The 16,003-nt window shown below is 37.6% G+C and overlaps 2 protein-coding genes across 3 annotated transcripts in view; both read right to left on the bottom strand.

Moving 5' to 3' along the window:
* The window catches only part of LOC117997118 (neuroligin-4, Y-linked-like), a 103,342-nt gene extending 99,407 nt beyond the window's left edge, over positions 1-3,935 (bottom strand). For both annotated transcript variants that reach the window (XR_011236651.1, XM_034985291.2), the window contains exon 1: positions 3,670-3,935. The gene's annotated coding sequence lies outside the window, so the exon portion shown is untranslated. The remainder of the gene's footprint in view (positions 1-3,669) is intronic.
* The window catches only part of LOC138402244 (uncharacterized), a 175,860-nt gene that overhangs the window by 131,469 nt on the left and 28,388 nt on the right, over positions 1-16,003 (bottom strand). The window lies entirely within an intron of this gene.

Raw genomic sequence — 16,003 nt, 5'->3', positions numbered from 1 at the left:
TTTTTGAAAATACAATCCCTTAAGGGCTAAAACAGGGGTTTGAAATTTGTGTAATCCACACGGATGAAGTCGCGGGTGTAAGCTAGTTACTTATAATACGGTAGTTCATAATGCAATTCAATTTAACGTGCCTCGGCAGCGATCAAATTATAATACCTAGATCTTTTAGACATGATCTAGGGCGTTAATAATTTGATTTAAGATCTGCTCTATATCTATTTGTATGGATATTAGTTATAGATGAGTGCTTCAGGCACTTTGTAATGGTAGGGGAGCCCAAGAGGGTATTTTGGGATTTTCTCGAGCGCGTCAGATTGAGACAAGGTAAGTTAATTAGATGCAGAAAAGTGTGCATTTCATTGATCTGACAATTTGAGCGGAACATAAGGAAATGGGAGAGTCACAAAGCTTCAAACATCGGCCATGACTTTTTTTTTTACATTTGTACATCATATAACCTTTTTAGGGTTCCGTACCTCAAAAGGAAAAACGGAACCCTTATAAAATCACTTTGTTGTCTGTCTGTCTGTCTGCCTGTCTGTCAAGAAACCTACAGGGTACTTCCCGTTCTAGAATCATGAAATTTGGCAAATAGGTAGATCTTATAGCTGACATTCGGGGAAAAATCTGAAAACCGTGAATTTGTGGTTACATCACACAAAATAAAAATTGTGGTCATGAACTAATAATTAGTATTTTCAACTTTCGAAGTGAGATAACTATATCAAGTGGGGTATCATATGAAAGGTCTTCACCTGTGCATTCTAAAACAGATTTTTATTTATTTTTATGAATCATAGTTTTTGATTTATCGTGCAAAATGTCGAAAAAATGCGACTGTACTACGGAAGCCTCGATGAGCGAGCCTGACTCACATTTGGCCGGTTTTTCTATTTTTTGGCACCTAATCTTCACAATCCAATGGGTCCCCACGACGCTCGAGTAAATCCCTATTTAGCATCTTGGGCTCCCCTACTATAAGGACGTGTTGGGTTTTTTCCTCTTTGAAATCGGATATTGCGTATATTGATATTCTGTTTGACTGGCAGCCAATATGTATTAGAGTTATTCCATAAAGGGCTCTTTGGATAGTATTTAATACTAGCTGATGCCCGCGACTTCATCCGCGTGGAATTAGGTTTTTGAAAATCCCGTGTGAACCCTTTGATTTTCCGGGTTAAAAAGTAGCCTATGACACTCTCCAGATCTTTATCTATACCCATAAAAATCACGTCAATCCGTTGCACCGTTGCGACGTGATTGAAGGACAAACCAACAAACCAATAAACCAACAAACAAACACACTACAGGGGGTAAAATAGGGGTTTGAAGTTTATGTAGTCCACGCGGATGAAGTCGCGAGCATACGCTAGATATAAGTATACATTATTTTGCAGAAGTTGACTTGCTGTAAGTTCTTACATTGTACATTATTACTGTACAAGTGTTCAAGTTATTTGCCAAAGCTACAGAAAAACTTGTAACAGAAAAAAAAGATCCTTTACTTTATGATTAAATCAAAATCCCAATAGGTAGTAATAATTCAAAATAGAAGAATATTAATGGAAATGTCTATGTTTTAATTGAGATTATTACTATAATTGTATAGTGGGATGGTGTACAGTAAGAATTTGGTATTATTTTATGTTGGATTATTTTTATGTACTTAATGGAAACGAATCTAAACAGTTCGCTTGTCTTCTAATTATTACTACTCGATTGATAATTATTACAAAAATATTGTTCAAATAACACATTATCTAACATAACCGAACCATGGATTTGACAATTATAATAAAAATATATGGGATATTTTTATTATAATTGTCACTCAAACATAAACTAAAACATTCTAAAAGAGATATTTTTATCAAACAAATGACACTGAGAAATTGTAACGGTTCATCAATTTCTGGGCCCAACGATGTATGGGAGATTGTCGGTCTCCTTTTATTGATAGTGCTATATACTTAGCTGAATAGTGTAGTGCTATTGAAGCATTGAACTACTACTCACAGAGAAGTTATATTGGACTCAGTGACTCACGCTTAGATCTGGTGAAGCGAATCTAATTTGATTTACCTCTATTCGTAAGGGTGTTAGTCATAGTTGGATGCTCTAGGCAATTTTGAGAGATAAGTATAATCCCTTTTGTATTACTTGCCTTCCTGTTTTCGTGGTGTATGTAAATACGGTATTTTACACCAAGCGAGAAAAATCTTAAATTTTATGAATATGATGTAGGGATATGATATCAGTTCATAAAATTATATTATAATAAATGTTTATAATATTCATTTTCAAGATTTTACTTTTTTTACCTTTTTTTTTAGTAGATATAGCGAGCAAACGAGCAGGCGGGTCACCTGATGTTAAGTGATTACAGCCGCCCATGAACATTTGCAGCACCAGAGGAGCTGCCGATGCGTTGCCGGCCTTTTAGGAATTTGTTGGTCCGCCCCTTGAATAACCCCATGTTATAATCTAGTGGGAACACCGCCGATGGGAGTTGGTTCCACAGTTACCTGTTCTACAAATATCCAAAACGCATGATACCGTAGCCGCCATGTTAATTCCGACAGTGACGTCACTCGGATTGAATTTGTAATTGTATTTCACTAAGAATGTGCTGACAAAAAAATTAAATTTTGGTCATGCACTAATAATTAGTATTTTTATTATTTGAAGTAAGATAACTATATTAAATGGGGTATCACATGTAAGGGCTTTACCTGTGCATTCTAAAACAGATTTTCATTTATTTTAATGCACCATAGTTTTTGAGTTATCGTGCAAAATGTCGAAAAAATACGACTGTAGTACGGAACCCTCGTTGCGCGAGCCCGACTCACACTTGGTCGGTTTTTTGTAATACACGCGGCTGTATCTATTAAGTAAAAGTTTACTTGAATAAAAATATATTCCACATAAGTTTAAAGTACCTACTCTTAAAAGCACTAGGTGCCTACTAATGTCATGATGTTCAAAAACTTACACTCAAAATCTTTGGTACTAATTAGTAGTAGTAAAATGGCACCTATAATTTACGTTCCTTAATCTAAATATATAAAAATAAAAGGTGACTGACTGACTGACTGATCTATCAACACACAGCTCAAACTACTGGACGGATCGGGCTGAAATTTGGCATGCAGATAGCTATTATGATGTAGGCATCCGCTAAGAAAGGATTTTTGAAAATTCAACCCCTAAGGGGGTGAAATAGGGGTTTGAAATTCGTTTTGTCCACGCGGACGAAATCGCGGGCATAAGTTAGTCTAAATATATAAAAGGAAAAGGTGACTGACTGACTGACTGATCTATCAACGCACAACCGAAACTACTGGACGGATCGGGCTGAAATTTGGCATGCGGATAGCTATTATGACGTAGGCATCCGCCCAGAAAGGATTTTTGAAAATTCTGCCCCTAAGGGGTAAAATAGGGGTTTGAAATTTGAGTAGTCCACGCGGACGAAGTCGCGGGCATAAGCTAGTCATTAATATTGGTACACAACCTATTTGGCACATCCCTTTTTATACCTTTTTATGTATTTATTTATTAGGTGACACCAAAAACGAGAGAATGTGCCTATTGCCTGTCCAATTTACCCGAGATTGGTTTCTGAATTTATATGACAGTACATACATAACCGTAAAATTTACTCACATAGTGCAATTGCGTCCCTGCGTAGACTTCTGATCAAAAATACACAACACACACTACACTTATACACAAATATACCGTATATTATACAGACACAATGCTATACACAACACAGTTTCGTTTCTAAGGATACTGTCTCCCACACGCGATATTTTGTATTCGATATACGAATACGGTATTCGTGTAAAGACGTCTATGTATTCGTAGTGTCTTTCGCCGGAGTTCGGAACACACTGAACAGTGTAGACCCGGCCGTGTATAACTCTGTCACTTTCACACTTTGGTAACTTAAGGGTTGTAATGTAGCCTGTCCCGCTCGCACAACCTGAAAGACCGTAGAGTACTCGTAATACGTATAGGTCAATATGAAACCTCCTCGGGTACTGGAGGCTGCAGTTAGAGTGACAATAATTAGATTTACAGTTACGGGACTCTACGTCACGATTTCACTTTTTATTTTAGTCTCGTTAACTTGAAAATAATACCCACGAAAATGCATAGAACATTTTCGGAGAGAAGTTAGTATTGGGCTGTCTGTGTTAGGTACGTTATCCCATAAAAATGAGAAAGACAAAAAACTCACTGTTAACCATTTTGAGTGGAGAATCAAAAACTATGGTTGTCAAAAACATTCGAAATTCAATTCGAAAATGTTTTCAAAAAACAGTCGAAATTCAATTCGAAAACATAGTTTGTGATTGGTTGGTGAATCAATATCGATAGACGTTGGGGTCCCAAGGTGCTGGAATGGCGACCTCGCACCGGAAGACGCAGCGTTGGAAGACCCCCACTAGGTGGACGGACGACATCAGACGAGTCGCAGGGAGCCGCTGGATTCAGGCGGCGCAAGACCGTGGCGTGTGGAAGTTCCTACAAGAGACCTATGTCCAGCAGTGGACGTCCATTGGTTGATGATGATGATGATGATGATGATAATGGTGCATCAAAATGGTTAACGTCCACTGAGTTTTTGTCTTTGTCATTTGTATGGGATTACTAAACAGACAGAACGCTATACGAGCTTCTTTCCTCGGATAGGGTGGGGCAGGGAGGTCATCAAAAAGAGTACAATTTAATAATAGCAATAATCTTTTATTTGGGACCATAGCGCACAGTTTACAATTATACAAAACACAACAACACCAAACAAACTTACAGAAAAAAAACACAACAAAGAAAAAAAAATGAAGACAAAAAGATCGCAAATACTAACTAATAAGTACGGCTTTCCATGCATCTCAACTGAGAAAACCACCGCCATTACTTAGCTCCGATAGATGGCGTACGACTGTACGTGTATAGAGGCGGCGATCTTCCCATAGTCCGGTCAATTTAGACCAAAAAATGAGAGTGAAGTTACATAAAGTCCCAACAAGCTGAATTTCAGTGAAATTGTTCAAAATATAATTATAAACAATGTCTAGAAGTTCCCTGTAAGGAAAAATTTTTATTCAAGGTCAAAGGTCAAAAAATGAGTTTTTCGCGATTTTCAGCAAAACGGTAAGTTTTATCATAAAAGTACCTCAGACAAAAATTGTAGATCATAAAATTATCTATAAAAAAATATATCAATACTTTTTTTCTTACGAGCCACCGTTTCTGAGATATAACGATTCAAATAGTTATAAAAGTTGTTATCGTCATAATATGCATGAGTACCAGCCGAATTGCATGGAATTACAGTAAAATTAATCTTGTCTGGCATAAACCCGTACCCGTAGTACAAGATTTTACGTCTCACCAAACCAAACCAAATTCGAGAGTCGAAATACTTCCGCGTTACAGTAAACTGGATCTTAAATGCCTTATTTTAAAGCTCAAGTTTGTCTACACTTCTACAGCCAGCGCTCCAAGCGGAAACATTGCGAAATTAAAATCAGTGGCATTGAATATTTGACGTCAATTCAAGGCTGTTTAGGTCCATTTTACTGTAACGCGGAAGTATTTCGACTCTCGAATTTGGTTTGGTTTGGTGAGACGTAAAATCTTGTACTACGGGTACAGAATGCGTGTCTGTGGTGCAAAGCTGTCCCAAAAAAGGGACCAATTTAAATTCGACTTTGAATCATCTGTCAAAGCTCGCAATAAGAACTGAGGGCACCCTACTCACCCGCTTCGCGTCGGCTCACGCATGCGTACACGAGCACGCGTCACAGAGCCGTACACACCCCGGCCACAGAGCACACAATACAGAGGTCTCAGTTTGCTATAGCTATGCTTAGTTTACATTAGCTGAACACCGGATGGACTTGAGACTAGCTTTCGCTAGTGTCGAGTTCATACTTATGTACAGTACGCGCTAAAAGTAATGTACATCGGCCTTTAGAATGACAATTCGGCTTTGTAGAGCGTGTAATACGGCCGGGTTAATTATTACCATACGGCCACAACATATCTCAAGCGTAGCGAGCGTAGAGCTGGTCTGGTGGGAGGCTAGTTACCACTCCACCAAAAAAGTCATGCCGCCAAGCGATTTGGCGTTCCGGTACGATGCCGTATAGAAACCAAAGGGGCATGGGTTTATTAAAAACTGCCATACCCCTTCCTGGTTGGTCTGTTTCCATCTTAGACTGCATCATCACTTATCACCAGGTGAGATTGCAGTCAAGGGCTGAATAAATGAACTAAATCTCTAATTTTCGGAGTTATGTACGTTTTAATTTAATTAAATATTACTTGCTTTATTTAACAGTAAAGAAAAACATCGTGAGAAAACTTGTTAAGCTGAGAGTTCTTCATAATCTGCTCAAAGGTGTGTGAAGTCTGCCAATCCACACTTGGCAAGCTGTGGTAGACTTTGACTTAACCCTTGTTATTCTGAGAGGAGACCCGTTCTCAGTAGTGAGCCGGTGATGGATTGAGATGATGATGGTCATCAACCTACCACCATAATCATCTCATCACCCATCCTATTCTTAGGCATGAAGGTTTCCTACATACTCAAAATGTTAAAGTATGCAAGTAAGAAGTTCAGACGTCCACTGCTGGACATAGGTCTCTTGTAGGGACTTCCACACGCCACGGTCTTGCACCCCCTGGATCCAGCGGCTGTCGCGACTCGTCTGATGTCGTCCGTCCACCTAGTGGGGGTCTTCCAACGCTGTGTCTTCCGGTGCGAGGGCGCCATTCCTTGGGACCCCAACGTCTATCCAACTATAGACCTCCTGAATAGGATACCAACATCATTACGGCTTCACGTATCACATAATCCTTGCTAATTGTATACCATAACATGCATCATCGCTCTAAACTAGGTACATAAATTATGACAACGCTTAGAACTTTAACCTGAATTTCCGTAGAATATGTAAGCTTCTAACGCCGCTGCAAAGTTCTTGGCGAATTACTAAAGACGTGGGGATTAACTACGTATAACGTGTTATTATTATGAATATAATTTATGGAAAATTCTAGGAAAAGAACAAAGTTATTAAAGATTATCATAAAATAATGGAAAAGTTAAGCAGATTTGGCGTAGCAATTCTACGAAACTACGTAGCTAACAATAATTGTAGCCCCTACGTAGACACTCTGTAGTATATAGAAATACAGGACTAAAAATAACTAAATGACACAATCTTAGCTTACAATCAGTACTTCAAAAAACATCCATACTAATATTATTAATGCGAACGTGTGTCTGTCTGTCTATCTGTCAGTCTTTATGTCTACCTGTCTGTCTGCTAGCTTTTCACGGCACATCCGTTCGACCGATTTTGATGAAATTTGGTATCGAGATATCTTGCATCCCGGGGAAGGACTTTTTATCCCGGAAAATTAAAGAGTTGCTACGGGATTTTTTAAAAACCTAAATCCACACGGGCGAAGTCGCGGGCATCATCTAGTTACTTAATATTAACTAGCTTATGCTCGCGACTTCGTCCGCGTGGACTACACAAATTTCAAACCCCTATTTCACCCCCTTAGAGGTTGAATTTTCAAAAATCCTTTCTTAGCGGATGCCTACGTCATAATAGCTATCCGCATGCCAAATTTCAGCCCGATCCGTCCAGTAGTTTGAGCTGTGCGTTGATAGATCAGTCAGTCAGTCAGTCAGTCAGTTAGTCAGTCACCTTTTGCTTTTATATATTTTACTTAACTAGCTTATGCTCGCGACTTCGTCCGCGTGGACTACACAAATTTCAAACCCCTATTTCACCCCCTTAGGGGTTGAATTTTCAAAAATCCTTTCTTAGCGGATGCCTACGTCATAATAGCTATCTGCATGCCAAATTTCAGCCCGATCCGTCCAGTAGTTTAAGCTGTGCGTTGATAGATCAGTCAGTCAGTCAGTCAGTCATTCAGTCAGTCAGTCAGTCAGTCACCTTTTCCTTTTATATATTTAGATTAATATTAATATCATATTAGGCAACGTGGTCTGAATAGATGATAAAAATTACGACTTTATCTCGCGCCCGTAAGAAAACCTCGATGTTTCCGGACGCCATGTTTATTATTATAAACATCGGCTCCTCCATACTAATTTCCGGATCGGAACCGCATTCAGCCGTCTTCTTCAATGCGGTCGTTTTACATAAAAAACCGGCCAAGTGCGAGTCAGGCTCGCGCAATGAGGGTTCCGTACTACAGTCGTATTTTTCGAAATTTTGCACGATAATTCAAAAACTATGATGCATAAAAATAAATAAAAATCTGTTTAAGAATGTACAGGTGAAGACCTTTCATATGATACCCCACTTAATATAGTTATCTCACTACGAAAGTTGAAAATACTAATTATTAGTTCATGAGTCCCCTCGCTGTGACACATTTGCTGACAAATGGGCTGACCTCATGGGTCAGATCTTGCTCTTTTGTGAAAAGGAGATCGCCCGTGAACGGGCCCTCTTTTGTGGCGTCGTGTCAAAACTTAATTTTTTTTTTTTTAATGTGTTATTTTTTTACGATTATGTTATATAACGACTTTTTTTCACTCTATTATTGAAAATATCCACAATTACAGTTAGAATCGTAAACATGCATTTATTTTGGAGAAGTATTAATTAAATATAACCTCAATATCAGCAATATAAAAAATAAGATTTCTTTATAACCAGGGTGAATAAATAAAAATCGTTTGCAGAATATAAAAAGTTAATTATTTGTCTACAAAATAAAATTAAAACCATGGTGACATAACATGGTGACATAGGGGGGGGGCAAAGCTCCTAAGAAAATGGCAATCTCTTTTATAATTTTGCTTTCTAAAATTTATAATTTTAACAATTTTTGTAAGTATGTTTATGTTATTTAGTACTTGTAGTTTAATTAGTGTAATTGGGCTTTATGGCCGTTCTAATTAAATAATAAATAAATAAATAATAATAATAATGCCCACAATTTAATTTTTTTAGTGTGATATAACCCTAAATTCACGGTTTTCAGATTTTTTCCTAAATGTCAGCTATAAGATCTACCTACCTGCCAAATTTCATGATTCTAGGTCAACAGGAAGTACCCTGTAGGTTTCTTGACAGACAGACAGACAACAAAGTGATCCTATAAGGGTTCCGTTTTCCTTTTGAGGTACGGAACCCTAAAAATGGATACCTATTTATAAAATGGACAAGTTAGTTAGAGGGATGGATTTAGTACCGTAATTAGATACAGTACGCGTCAGAAATTAATGTAATGTACATTAATTTCTGACGCGTACTGTATCTAATTTGAGGACCTTAATAGACCTTGAGGTAGAGATAGCGGTTTTGTAAAGCATTGTCTCTGTCGTTCAGACCGACAAAATGTCTCATAGGTATGAGCGACAGAGATAACGCTCTACAAAGTCGAAATCTCATTCTAATGGTCGATGTAGGTACATTATTTTCTGCCGTGTACTGTAATTCTATTTCGTATTTTGCCACAATGACGTAAATAACTCCAATATAAGTCTCGCAAATTGCTAATGCACCTGGCCGCCATTTAAGTGACGTCAGCAATAGACTGAAGATTCGAGCTGATGGTATATTTTTAATTAAAATATACGACAAACGACGTCATTTCGATAGTAATGAGACATGGTTCCAGCGCAATAGCAATTTGCGAGACTTATACCTATCACGCTTTTAGCTCGTAACTTACACTCATGAGCCAGTACAGTGTAACTATTTTCAATTTAACAACGACCAGTATAATGACGAGACGAGGAAGAGAAACCGCAAATATACTCAGCTACATTAATCGTCTGTGTACATAGCCTAGAACAACTTGCAGTATGCTAACAAAGTTAGCATTCCTCTAACAACGGACCGAGTTTACAATGAAACGTTCACAGAAGCTCACAAGAGTAACAGGACTTAAATGTTCCAGAATTTGAAACTGTTTAAAAAAAATATTAAAATTATGGTTATCTACAACCGATGTCAGATGTGCTCGGTGGCTATCATTCAATGTTAGACACTGAGTTAGCGAATCACCCCGCTGGTCTATGAAGAATTCTACTTTCTACTAATTCTACTTCTAGTATCTACTTCTACTTCTATCTACCATCTACTTCTACTAGTCTATCTACTTCTACTAATATTATAAATGTGAAAGTGTGGATGTTTGGATGTTTAGATGTTTGGATGTTTGTTACTCAATCACGCAAAAACGGCTGAACGGATTTCGATGGAATTTGGAATGGAGATAGATTATACCCTGGATTAAGACATAGGCTTTTAATCCCGGAAAATCAAATATTTCCCGCGGGATTTTTAAAAACCTAATTTCACGCGGACGAAGTCGTGGGCATCAGCTAGTTCTCAATAAATGATATTTCGAATGCTATGCGATACGTGCTTAAGTTATTTTTTCTTATACATAAGTTACTAAGCAGCATTTATCTGTGTAGAAACACTCTATATCATTGAGCATACGTGCGGAAATCTCACTTGAATCGCACTATAGAATGTAACTTAAATCGCAGGTTCGACAAAAGAACGTATGGAGGCACTCAGAATAAGGCCGGCTGCATATTGTTACGCTCGCATAAGCGATACTCGCTCACGTTTTTTAGGGTTCCGTACCCGAAAATACCCTATCACTAAGCCTCCACTGTTCGTCCGTCGGTTAAGACCCGTCAAGGGAACCAAAACCTATAGGGTACTTCCCGTTGACCCAGAATCATGAAATTTGGCAGGTATATTAATGTCTTATAGCACAAGTATAGCGAAAATATAAAAACATGAATTTGTTAATGCCCATTGAGATTCTTGCCTTTATCATTTGTATGGGATTTTAAAAAGTTACCGCGGAATGTTTTTCACTCGGACCACAGCCTAAGCCTTCTGGCGAAGTTATGAGCGTCGAATACAAATAAGGTGTTATCGAAGTGTTCTTATTGGCCGATGAATAGAAAAATTTTAATGCACCGACGGATAATTGGCGAAATTATATTTCCTTTAGAAAAGAGTGCGAATTCTGAGTGCGAAACACGGTATTTGCAGTTTTTGCAGTTCATTTATTTTTCCATCGACTACTAAAAAACTACTTACTAAGTATACTATTTGCTTGAATCTTTTTAGGGTTCCGTACCTCAAAAAGAAAAACTGAGCCCTTGTAGCATCACTTTGTTGTCTGACTGTCTGCTAAGATACCTATAGGGTACTTCCCGTTGACCCTAGAATCATGAAATTTGGCAGAAAGGTAGGTCTTATATCAGACATGAGCGGTAAAACCTAAAAACCGTTAATTTCTGGTTACATTACAAGAAAAAAATTAAAATGTGTTCACGAATAAATATTACTATTTTCAACTTTCAAAGTAAGATTACTATACCAAGTTGGGTATCCATATGAAAGGTCTTCACTTGTACACTCTAAGCCAGATTTTTATTTATTTTTATTTTTAGGCATAATAGTCTTTGATTTATCGTGCAAATGTCGATAAACTACGATTGGAGTACGGAACCCTCAGTGCACGAGTCTGACTCGCACTTGGTCGGTTTTTATGCGCTGAAGCAGGTGTTACTTTGCTAAAGTCTGATACATATTATGGAAAACAAAAGGCTGGAAAATACTTAGTGTGAGCAATCCTCTCATACTATTTTTTTACGGTTTTTTTTAATTTATTTATTTTTTATTCATAATAATATAATAAAATCGTCCGTGTTTGGTTTTCGTCGAAAACAACCGTGTCTTAATCGCAATACGCGCATCGCAGCGTAATCTGCTGACGCCGCGTCTCGGCCGCCGATGGTCGACCGCGTTCGACATAATGACCTAGTTTTGCGTTTTGTCGTGTCAGAATAAATTGTAAAATAATAAATCGCAGCTATACTACTATTATACTGCAACTATGGGTTCAGAAATAAAATTAATCACCGAAACAGAGCATATGCTTTTTAAAGCATTCTCTGAGAAAAAGGCGGAAAACGAGAAGCTTCAGCTCATAATTACATCTATGGAGAAGCAAATATTGGAGCTAAAAAATAAAATAAAATTTCTGTCGAAAGAAAATACAATGGATACTAGCCAGAATAATACCACCAAGGAAACTTCACCGCAACCAGCGGAATATCAAACGGATGAAGAAGAATTAGCCAGAGAGACAGAATGGATTAGAGCTAAAAGCAGGAAGAAAAGAAAATTGAACACCTCCCCCGAGCAGTCCACATCCACCAATCAGCATGATGATTCCTCGACCAGTCTTAGTAAGGAAAGGAAAAAGAAAATTCCACCACCCCCGCCAATAATAGTAGATGACGTAACAAATTATCAGTCATTCTATGACTTATTAACAGAAGGTCCTTCTGGAGATTCTTTTCGAATTAAAATGTTAAATGGCAACAATGTTAAAATAAATGCTAACAATGAAGATACATATCGGTCAATCACTAAAACATTGACTGCAGGGAAATTCCTGTGGCATTCTTTTGAAAACAAGCAAGATAGGCCCATTAAAGTCATGGCCAAAAAGCTGCATTTTACCTGTAAGCCAGAAAGAATAATCGAAGACCTTCAGAATAAGGGTTTAAGGTTGAAAATGCCGTCAATAAGCTAAGGTGGAAAAACAAGGAACCACTAAACATGTTCCTGCTAAGTTTTACGAATGGGGAAGACATCGACAAAATTTATGGAATCACCTCGATTCTTGGATGCAAAGTGGAAATACATCCACTGAGATCATCGAAGCTCATACCACAGTGTAAAAAATGTCAAACGTATGGGCACACCCAGAAGTATTGCTCCAGAGAGCCAAGATGTGTCAAATGCACTGGAAAACATCTAAGTGTTGAATGCAAAAAACCAGCTGAGCAGAAACCTAAATGTGTACACTGTGGGGAAGCTCATCCAGCTAACTATAGAGGCTGCATAGTAGCCAAGGAAATGCAATCCATCAGGAACAGGAAATACAAAAAACCATCTTCTCAAAACACTCAAGCAACAAGTGGTATTACAAAACAAACTCCAGTTGCTAAAAATGTGCGACTTCCCGAAATTAACAAAGAAAATCCTAGTAAAAAGGTAACATATGCACAAGTAGCCTCAAACAAAATGTCCAACAGTAATAACACGAGCGATCCTACCTTAAATAAACTAGACGAGATCTTGAAATTTATGTCATCATTCGATGATCGCCTGCGAAAACTTGAAAATGGCACTAACAAAGCCTCTTTTGAAACCAAATAATGGAAAAAGAACTAAAACTATTGGCATGGAATTCTAATGGACTATTCCAACATCAACATGAGCTACAAGTAGTCCTAGATACTGAAAATATCGACATATGTTTGATCTCCGAAACACATTTCACAAAAGAATCCTACATCAAATTTAATGGATATAAAGTATATCACGCCCTACATCCTAATAATTCAGCCAGAGGAGGTAGTGCTGTTATAATAAAAGAGAGTATTTGTCACTACGAAGAAAGTAAATACGAAGAGTCTGAAATCCAAGCAGTGGCAGTAAATATTAAAACAGAACGATACCCAATTACAATTGTAGCCATATACTGCCCACCAAGGCATTCTCTAAAAAAATATGAATACGTGCGTTTCTTGAGACAATATGGACACAGATTTATAATTGGTGGAGATTTTAACGCTAAAAATATTTTCTGGGGCTCCAGACTAACAACAACAAAAGGTAAAGAATTGCTGAGTGCGATCAAAGACTTGGGATGCGACGCGATCAGTACAGGTATGCCGACCTATTGGCCTACTGATCCTCAAAAAACCCCAGATCTGATAGACTTCTTTATAACTAAGAACATCTCACCAAGGTACCTAAATATTGAAGGAAAATATGACATGAATTCGGACCATTCACCAATATTGTTAATATTGAATAAACATAACATTGCATTCAAAGAAACCAAGATAACTCTAGTGAATAACAATACAGACTGGGAAAGCTTTAAAATAGAGTTAGACAGTACTATAAACCTAAAGGTCCCCTTAAAATGCCAAGACCAGCTCAATATGGAAGTAGCTAAATTTATAACAGACATACAAAAATCAGCCTGGAATAATACGCCATCGATAAAAAAAAGGAGTAAGGGTACCACCTATCCTAAGGAAATTATACAGCTCATTAGAACAAAGAGAAAGCAGAGAAAAAAATGGCATGCCTCGAGATCGCCACAAGACAAAAGAATACTTAACAAACTCGCGAAAACAATCAAGAAAGCAATCAAAAGTCATAATGACACTAAGTTAAATGATTACCTACGAAGCTTGACCAATGACCGAGAAACTGACTATTCTCTTTGGAAAGTAACAGGTAATCTAAAAAGACCTATCACACATATACCACCTATTAAAGAATCAAATGGAAAATGGGCTATCAATAACATTCAAAAAGCTAATAGATTCGCTCAGCATCTGGAAGATATATTCCAACCAAATGAGGGCCATACAATTGATTTCAGTGAGAATGAAGAAAGACAAGATGACCTGCAAAATATCAGACTTGTGACACCAAAGGAAGTATCTGAAGAAATAAAGTACAATTTAAGCAAAAAAAAATCTCCAGGATATGATCTCATTACCGGAGAAATTTTAAAAAACCTACCTCGGAAAGCTTTAGTGAAACTTACCAATCTCATAAATGCATCATTTAGACTAAGACATGTACCTGAGTTATGGAAAGTTGCTGAAGTTATTATGATCGCTAAACCGGGGAAACCACCCCATGAAACAACATCATACAGACCAATCTCTTTATTACCAGTTATTTCAAAATTATTTGAAAAACTGTTACTCAAAAGAATAAAACCTATACTAGAGGAGAGAAAATTAATACCAGATCACCAATTTGGATTCCGTGAAAAACACTCAACGATAGATCAAGTCCACAGAATTACTGACATAATAGAGAAATCATTAGAAAATAAGAAAGTGTGTTCTACAGTCTTTTTAGACGTAGCGCAAGCTTTCGATAAAGTGTGGCACGAAGGGCTTATCAATAAACTCAGAAATATGCTACCAAAGTCATTTGCAGATATTCTTGAATCATACATCTCAAATAGATGGTTTAGAGTTCGTCAAGAAGATGCGTATTCTGAACTCAAGGAAATTAAAGCTGGGGTACCACAAGGAAGTGTCTTAGGTCCGGTCCTGTACTTATTATACACCTGCGATATTCCAGCACTAGAAAATAACACTATTGCAACATTCGCTGATGATACTGCCATAATAGCAACTGGAGAAAGTCACGAAGAAGCAGTAGAAAAAGTTCAAGCTGCCATAAATAAAGTCAACGATTGGACTATAAAGTGGCGAATTAAGCTAAACGAGTCGAAATCTATGCATATAGATTTTACCAATAAGTTACCAAAATATCACCCAATTTATCTAAATCGGCAACTTATTCCCTACGTAAATACAGCGAAGTACTTGGGTATGACGCTTGACGCAAAGCTTCGGTGGAAAGCTCATGTTAAAAAGAAACGTGAGGAGTTAGAATTACGCTACAAAAAAATGTATTGGCTGCTTGGAAGGCATTCCACGCTCTCATTACATAATAAACTTATGCTATACAAGCAAGTTCTGATGCCTGTATGGACGTATGGTATACAACTCTGGGGGTGTACTAAACCGACCAATGTTCAAGTAATACAGAGATTCCAGAACAAAGTACTCAGGGAAATAACAAATGCACCCTGGTATGTAAGAAATCACGATCTCCACAGGGACCTTAAGATAGAGTTCGTAAACAAAATCATCCAAAAGTACGCAGAAGCTCACCAACATCGACTTCGCCATCATGTTAATTTGGAGGCTGTGAAGCTTCTAGATAACATGGATATCAAAAGGAGGCTCAAAAGAACCAAGCCGTTCGAATTAGTGTTAAAAAGTACATAAGTGCAGCGTTTGTGTAATAGTGCTTGTGCTACTTTATTTTTCTAGGTCACA

Source organism: Maniola hyperantus, chromosome 4, assembly GCF_902806685.2.
Source record: "Maniola hyperantus chromosome 4, iAphHyp1.2, whole genome shotgun sequence".
Taxonomy (NCBI): domain Eukaryota; kingdom Metazoa; phylum Arthropoda; class Insecta; order Lepidoptera; family Nymphalidae; genus Maniola; species Maniola hyperantus.
The sequence above is the reverse complement of the archived record's forward strand: the minus strand, read 5'-3'. Positions and strand labels throughout refer to the sequence as shown.